Raw genomic sequence first — 8,481 nt, forward strand, 5'->3', positions numbered from 1 at the left:
ACATGGACATCATACAGGGCTGTTATTGTCATGCAGGTTCATTAGCCTACATACCCTCTTTGCTCCATAGTCTCTCCACATGCGAAAGAGATCAATAGCACTTCATTCCTATTTTAATAACGATTAAGTTCGCTATCATTACAGGGTATTCACAAAGTAGAATGAATTAACATGTATTTCATCAAATACAGTAGCACCTCAGAACTCGAACTTAATCCGTTCAGAACTAGGGTTAGAATCCTAAAAAGTTCGAGTTCTGATCGAATTTTCCCCATAAGAAATAATGGAAAACCAATTAATTGGTTCCTGGCCCCAAAAAAATTACACCTAAATAAGTCCATTTTTTTAGCATTTAAACACAAAATGAACAGGATAAAACAAAAAAAGCATATACTAAACATATCTAAGCACATTTATCAAAACAGTAATTGGTGAAGTAAGAAAATAAATGTATCCAAACAATGTGTAAAGTTAAAAACACTGTGCGCCAACACTATACGCCGTGTGTAACATTTTTTTCTTAATAGCTTCCAAAACAATAAAGAATGTACCCCAACACTACCCCAGAACATGCCCCAACACTGCGTCCAACACTAGACTATGCCATGCGGTCCATTGTTTATTTTTATTATTACTCTGTATTCGTTAATTTGTTCGTAAATCGCAAATTTTTAGGTTGTAACATTTGTACAACTATTGCGTAACTTTTTGGTGAACAATGGCTACCAAAATGATATGAAGTACAGTGTATGACCTGATATCTTCAATAAAAAAGCACTATCACCAACAAATGATGCTATCACAGCGAATGCGAGGCTGACTGAAGCGTTACCCTTTGTTTCCGCAGAGACACGTGTGGCTGAGTGACTCATTTCCCCAGGCGTACAAGTTATCTTAGGTCAGTGTTCACGGTTCGACTTCTGAGATTCAGATCGAGTTCTAGGTCCTTTTTTTTCCGAACTGGTTGGTTCGACTTTTAAGAAATTCGAGTTCTAATCAGTTCGAGTACTGAGGTACCACTGTACATTCATGCCTGGTAGATACAATAATATCACCAGGAAGAAATAACCGGATATGGACGATAACACTGGTAATTATAATTAATGATTGTAATTCATATGTAATTCACTATTAGACTAGCCTTCCAGTACTAGGATACGTAGCTAATAACAGTACTACACCGGTTTCCATTGCAATTCGATTTTTATCTGCAAAAAAAAGTTATTCTAAATTTAGAAATATGTTAAAGTAAATAATTTATAAACACGTAATGCACAAAATTGATTTATGCAAGTTAGACTTTTCATTGAGCCTAAGCTGACATTAAAAATGAAGGAAGTTTTTAGAGAGAGAGAGCAGCGCTGTCGCCTCGGAGCCGCAAGCAGAGCACGAGCCACTGTTCGATTCTGCTCCGCGCTCGTGCCCCGGAGGGCGGCTCCCGCAAAACCTTTATGAATAATGATGTATACAAATATGATAGTTAACAATCAAAACACAGTGCCTATCGATACGTGTAAATGTGAAATCGCTAATGTAAAATGTTTTTTTTTTGTCGTTGGATAGTGTATATAGTTGGCTTCGCTCTACCTGATTTGAAAATGGCGTTAATGAGGTAAGTTTAATGCAGATTGCAAGTATTTAATTAACACTTCAATGTAAAATAAATCTTCATATAGTTCAATAAATAGTAATTTTTAAAAAAACTCCGCAATACTGTGTGGTCGGTTTGTAGCCTATCCATTCTGCATGACGATTAGATTTGTTCACCATATGAATTAGAATGTAATCACGTTTCATAAGCGAATTGTCAAAAGGACAGTTAATTTATTATGCAAGTTGCTCGGGGCGAAAGGGTCTGTAATTATTTTGGAAGGAACAGGGAGTCCGATTCACCAGTACGTCTCTCCGCGATGCTGTTGTCATAGTGACTGTGCTAAAATACTGCGATACTGTCACTACGTCTCCGTGCTGTCTGAGTTTCTGCGTCCCTCGTCGCCCGGGGTGCGCCTGGAATTATGCGCCATTACACGCCTGTTAAATGTAAGGACTTCATTCTGTTTGCCCATGTGTATTGGGGAAACGGCATCGCCCAAGTAATAGCTGCACTTAAACCGCGTTAACGCTTGCTTTTAATAATAACAATAATAGGCCCAATAATAATAATAATAATAATTGCGATGGTAATATTGGTAATAATTGGTCATATATAATTTATATTCAGTGTCATATTGGTACATTTATACGGAGTCTGATAAAAGATTTTTGCGCTATCGCTGGTTATTGGTATTCCAAACTCCATACACCCAAGACCAAATAAAACACTGCTCGTTTTGCCGAAACTATTTCATGTGAACTGGCGCGTTTTCAAAGTTGACTGAATACGCTTTATTTTGTAGTTACAGATTTACTCGCAATGCAGGGCAATCGGCCCGTGCCGTACCACGACTCGCCTTTGAAGCGGCTAATGTGAGGCAACGCATCTCGTTATTGGCGCAGGTCATATGTTTATCACTAGAAACTGGAGGGTTTGATTTGTTCTTGTAGAAACAGCTGCGACGAGGAAACTCCTACTCGACACACTAGACGTTTTATAGAGCAAATAAATGAAGGTTTAGAAACCTCCTGGATGCCTCTTTATCCGCTTGACCGTATTGGGGTCTTTTACGGTGCGCTTGTTGTTTTTTTTTCTTTCTCTTTTTGCGGTAGATTTGCTGATGAAAGGGGTTAATGGGTCATTAAGACGTACTCGGCCATCCGTGATGGATGATGCGAGGCCACGCGGATACGAGCCCTAGTAACAGGAAATGCGGAGCCGCCGGCCCGTCATATTTACAAGCGCTGAACTGCAGGCTCATGCTGACTGGCAGCACTGCACCGGCTATTGCATCTGGAGTGTCAGATCTATTCCTAAAGTTCATAAGGGCTCGACAACAAATCAATGCCTAGGAAATAGTCAGGGCAGCGAGGTCAGAAAATACAGCAAATGTTTTGTGAAGCGTTGTTTTGGCCAACACTAGAAGGAGGGTCTGGGGTCTAGTCCTGAATCAGTACTAGAGGGGTCAGTGGCCAGATTCGGGCTGCCGTTCTCCAGTTTCATCACCAGCAGCCAATCAGATTTGGTGCACACCCCCTCTAGGTTTCAACCCTGTCCCAGTGGGTCCTTCCTCTTGCTGTCGGTGAAGACCCCCTTGGTGGTGGCAATCTCAGGTAGGCTTCCAGCTTACACCGAATATTTCTCAAAAATTCCCTGATACTGTACAAAGTGTTTCTATATTCCAAACATTCCTCGTGTAAAGTCCTGAGTGAAAGTAAGTGAACCCTTAATTTATATGTATTATTGCTTTTAAAATGTTCATCTATCTATCTATCTATCTATCTATCTATCTATCTATCTATCTATCTATCTATCTATCTAAAGCATTTTCAGTTAACATAGACCTGTCTGTCTGTCTATTCTCCCGAACTGATATATATATATATATATATGTTTCCTGGATGCCTTCTGCATTCTTGGTAGATGTACTGTAATGCTTAGGGCTCTCCACCCCTATCTGTGCACATTCGCCTCACGTTCAGATAGCCTGCTGATCTTCCTTGTAACGTTTCCCTAGATCCGATCCTGGAATGTGCTCCTGGGCTTTTGTCGAACATCCTTTGTGATGTTTTTTAGGGACACATCAAGGCATTTCGGTCTTAAGTTTTCCGCTTTTGCACAAATTTGGCACTGGTGAAAACACCATATTACACTGGTTATTTAATGGACGTTGGTCACTACACACAGAACCTGGTGAAACATTACGTACCGCAGATGTTGCTTCTGTCATCAAAGAGAACCGCAAAATTTGTCATGACGGTTAGTCACGACACACAAAGCCTGGAATATTTCAATGACACCCCCTGGGGCATAAAATGAAGCACAATACCGTCACGGTGAAACGGATCCTTGAGGGATTAAGCAAAAATGTAATACTTACTGTAAGAGCAATTAAGGCTGTGCTTTTTATTTTTAAAGAGACTCTTCCATCGGAATTGTAGAGGCCTTGTTCATTCACCCAACAAAATGTGGACAAGTAAAGAATTAAGTTTACTGAGTAAAATATGGGGCAACACAACCCAGTACTGAATGAGTGGTACTGGTAAAGGGATCGATCGATCCAATAGACTCATACACAATACCAAAGACTAGTAAAACAGAATTATACGGCAATGGAAGATCAAGATCAAAACATCTGTATAATGTGAATTAGTTATACAGTTATGGCTGGCACAGTCATGGCTGACACAGTCAAGGCTGACACAGTCATGGCTGACACAGTCAAGGCTGACACAGTCAAGGCTGACACAGTCATGGCTGACACAGTCAAGGCTGACACAGTCAAGGCTGACACAGTCATGGCTGACACAGTCAAGGCTGACACAGTCAAGGCTGACACAGTCATGGCTGACACAGTCAAGGCTGACACAGTCATGGCTGGCACAGTCATGGCTGGCACAGTCATGACTGACGTGGCACAGAGGCATATGTGGAGTTTGCATGTTCCACTTACGTTGTTCCTCCCACAGCCCAAAGACATGCCAGCTGGCGATTCTAAGCGGCCCATGGTGCCCTGCTATACACAGGCATCCTGTCCAGGGCCCCCCTGCCCTGTGCTGCCTGGGACAGCCTCCAGCACCCCCCACCCCCTCACAACCCTGACCCGGATGAATGGTTGGATGATCGGTGGAATCAAAGCATTTCACATCTGGACTTCATTTCTAAGCAATTCCATTGTCAGCCTCTTCGCCCAGCTAGCTCATCTGGAGGCTCTGATTGGTGGAGGCGCTCCTTTCCGGAAAGGTCCAGGGACGGGTACTTTGTGGCAGAGAGCAGAGAGAAAGCTGTGAAATACTTTGCCTCGTCCACAAACCTTCTCTGACACATCACAGGTCTGAAATCAGGATGCTTCTGTTGCCATTTCTATATACAAGTCGAATCAAGTCACATCGGAACCACAGTGAACTTCAAAGACGGCAGATCTACGGTGTGGCCATGCCCCCCCCCCCCCCCAGGAAATAGACAGGCACCCAGGTCGCCACTCCACAACAAAAAACAAAAACACAATGTGGAGCTTTTCATTCTGTAATCCAGAGCTGCCCAACACATCGATCAGTAGATCATGGTCTCCAACCTGATCGTGAGATGATTAATAGGTAATGCTCACGATCAAGGAAAAATACTGAGGTGGAACCCCACCCACCAAGTCAGTAAATATCGCCCCCTCGCCAGTAAAATCATTGGGTCTGGTCTGGCCACCCCGTTGCACAAGGTCTGGCTCCACCCCAGAACCTCAAAGAGCCAAAACACCATTAGCTGGTAGACGACTTAACATGTTTGTCAACGTTTGTCCAGCTGCTGTACATAAATCAAAGGTGACGCTCCGTCCCATTTGGCAGGATGGCTCACATCACAGGGCTTTTGGTCTCTCTACATGCACAGGTGTGTCTGCGTGTGTCTGTGTGTGTCTGCGTGTGTCTGTGTGCTTTGCTGGTCTGCTTCAGCCCCGTGCTTGAACATCGACAGCTGCATCTGGGGTGAATGTGACAAGGCTCTGCTTTCACTTATTGCTCCCCCACCCTGGGCTGCTGGTGGGGGGGGGACATTACACTGTCAAGGTGCAGTAAATTAGCAATAAGTAAATGTGTGGTGTGGGTCACTGCAGTCTTCATATCTATCCATCCATTCCATTCATCCATCCATTCCAGTTTTGACAAGTTGCACAAAATACATACAAGATAAAATCATGCTAGCTAGCTGCCCTGTAAACAGAAGAATACCAAACCTTTTCAGAATAAGGAAAGACTATGAGAGAATTCCTCCTGCGAGGGGACTCCTCCATCTCAGATTAAAATGAGGATTTCTTTGTCAGAATGGAAGACATCTTCCATTGAAAGATATGCCTGAATGCACAAAGGGTTCGTTACCAATGTGTAATTACAGAAGGATGTGGCAGACAATAGCAAACAAGACAACAGGCAGGGTGTGGAAACGAGTCTCAGCTAAATGAACTAATGTGCATCACGCGCTTCAGGATCTATTCACTCTTATCCAGATGACGACTGAAAGGCAAATTTCCAACACTGAGTCAGTCCATGGGATCTGTTTCTCAGAAGATTTCTATGAACTCGTGAGTGAATTTTGGAAATTTAATGAAAGTTCTTCAGTGGATTACCTGAACACTGAAGTCCTCATGTGCCCGGCTGTCATTGTAAATAAGAAACTGTTCTTAATGCTTTGCCTGGAAAATAAAGGTTTAATGAATGAATCAGTGGCGATCTCATCTCACACACAACAAACGGACTGAGTGAGTTTGGGATCCCCGCACTGTAACATATGATGAGGAAGCCTGACTTTAGGTCACTGGCGGTCTCATCTCACACACAACAACAAACGGACTGAGTGAGTTTGGGATCCCCGCACTGTAACATATGATGAGGAAGCCTGACTTTAGGTCACTGGCGGTCTCATCTCACACACAACAAACGGACTGAGTGAGTTTGGGATCCCCGCACTGTAACATATGATGAGGAAGCCTGACTTTAGGTCACTGGCGGTCTCATCTCACACACAACAACAAACGGACTGAGTGAGTTTGGGATCCCCGCACTGTAACATATGATGAGGAAGCCTGACTTTAGGTCACTGGCGGTCTCATCTCACACACAACAACAAAGGGCCTGAGTGAGTTTGGGATCCCCGCACTGTAACATATGATGAGGAAGCCTGACTTTAGGTCACTGGCGGTCTCATCTCACACACAACAACAAACGGACTGAGTGAGTTTGGGATCCCCGCACTGTAACATATGATGAGGAAGCCTGACTTTAGGTCACTGGCGGTCTCATCTCTCACACAACAACAAACGGACTGAGTGAGTTTGGGATCCCCGCACTGTAACATATGATGAGGAAGCCTGACTTTAGGTCACTGGCGATCTCATCTCACACACAACAACAAACGGACTGAGTGAGTTTGGGATCCCCGCACTGTAACATATGATGAGGAAGCCTGACTTTAGGTCACTGGCGGTCTCATCTTACACACAACAACAAACGGACTGAGTGAGTTTGGGATCCCTGCACTGTAACATATGATGAGGAAGCCTGACTTTAGGTCACTGGCGGTCTCATCTCACACACAACAACAAAGGGCCTGAGTGAGTTTGGGATCCCCGCACTGTAACATATGATGAGGAAGCCTGACTTTAGGTCACTGGCCTTTTGTTGGTTATTGTGTCAGAAGATTAGACGTTACTCTGTTCTGCAGTATGAGTTTGTGCTTTGTTCTGTGCCTGATCTTGCTCCCTCTGTTGCTTAGTTCCTGAGCCTTATTTCCTTGTCATTCCTTGTAGTTAGTCGTTCTTTTCCCCGTTTTGTTTTTTGACCCCTCATGGTTCTTTTCCTTTGTAGTTTTACCCAGTGCTTTAGTTCCTGAGCCGCCAGTGGATCGTCACCTTCTTCTTCTGCCTGCACCGTGTCTCGCCCCTGTACCAGGAACAGGATAGGACAATGACAATTTCTAAATTATGCTCTTTTTAAATAAATAATTCAAATGGCAAATCAGGATTGGTTATTGGGGGGGGGGCATCTGAAAATATTTGCTGAGATTTAACTTTTAAAATGAAACTCTTACTTAAAACATTGTATTATTTAATTCCAGGGAGCTCTCAAAAGCCACTAGAAGACATACTGACCTTCGGTTCAGAGCCTCGGGATTACCATCTTAATGGTATTTAGTTCAGTTCACGTTCACGTGACTATCAGCATTCTTCGTTTCATTTCATCCATCCAGAAAATGTTATGGCAGCTGGACAGGCAAGTTATTCAGAGAAACAGACACACCCGGCTGCTCAGCTGAGAGATTATCGTGTTTGCAGTTTGATTACAGACAAACACTGAGAATATTCAGCTCTTCTGCTGTTCAACTTCAGGTAAACTATGTTTTAAAAAAAAATGAACGGAAACTGACAGCATTACTGAACCTTTGAGATATGAACCTCGAATCGCCGTCCCAATCGCACCATTAAAGTTAAATAGGCCTATTTAAATATTTACAAATACGTCTAAAGATAAAACATAAATTGTATATATCGCTGCTGTTGTTACGGGTTTGTTTTTGGTGTTATTACGCATTTTTTTAAATAGCAGAAAAGAGGAAGAAAGGGGTCAAACCAAAAGTAACAGGCATGTCATTTTTTAAATTTCTTGATTTGTCAAGAACGCCTGTGGTGTAACACCTCTACCGAAATCCCTTTCCGACAAAACACATTCGTCATATATCTTACTAATACCTAAAACCCTCTACACTTAAAGGAAATTATCGTAATTTTCAGTTTCAAATTCCTACTCAATTCCCGACTCTTCTACATTTCATTTTACGGAGACAAACATTTAAGTCCCACAAAAGCAGTGTCATTTCAATCTAAAGTCTAAGTACAATGCGAG

At 42.8% G+C, this 8,481-nt stretch overlaps 1 long non-coding RNA gene across 1 annotated transcript; it reads left to right on the top strand.

The window, feature by feature from the left end:
- The first annotated feature begins 1,400 nt into the window (after positions 1–1,400).
- LOC111853012 (uncharacterized) lies at positions 1,401–7,596 on the top strand. The gene is made up of 3 exons (XR_002840361.2): positions 1,401–1,612; positions 3,137–3,207; positions 7,447–7,596. It is a non-coding gene; the product is annotated as an uncharacterized lncRNA (long non-coding RNA).
- The last annotated feature ends 885 nt before the right edge of the window (positions 7,597–8,481 follow it).

The sequence above is a fragment of the Paramormyrops kingsleyae genome, chromosome 24, assembly GCF_048594095.1.
Source record: "Paramormyrops kingsleyae isolate MSU_618 chromosome 24, PKINGS_0.4, whole genome shotgun sequence".
Taxonomy (NCBI): domain Eukaryota; kingdom Metazoa; phylum Chordata; class Actinopteri; order Osteoglossiformes; family Mormyridae; genus Paramormyrops; species Paramormyrops kingsleyae.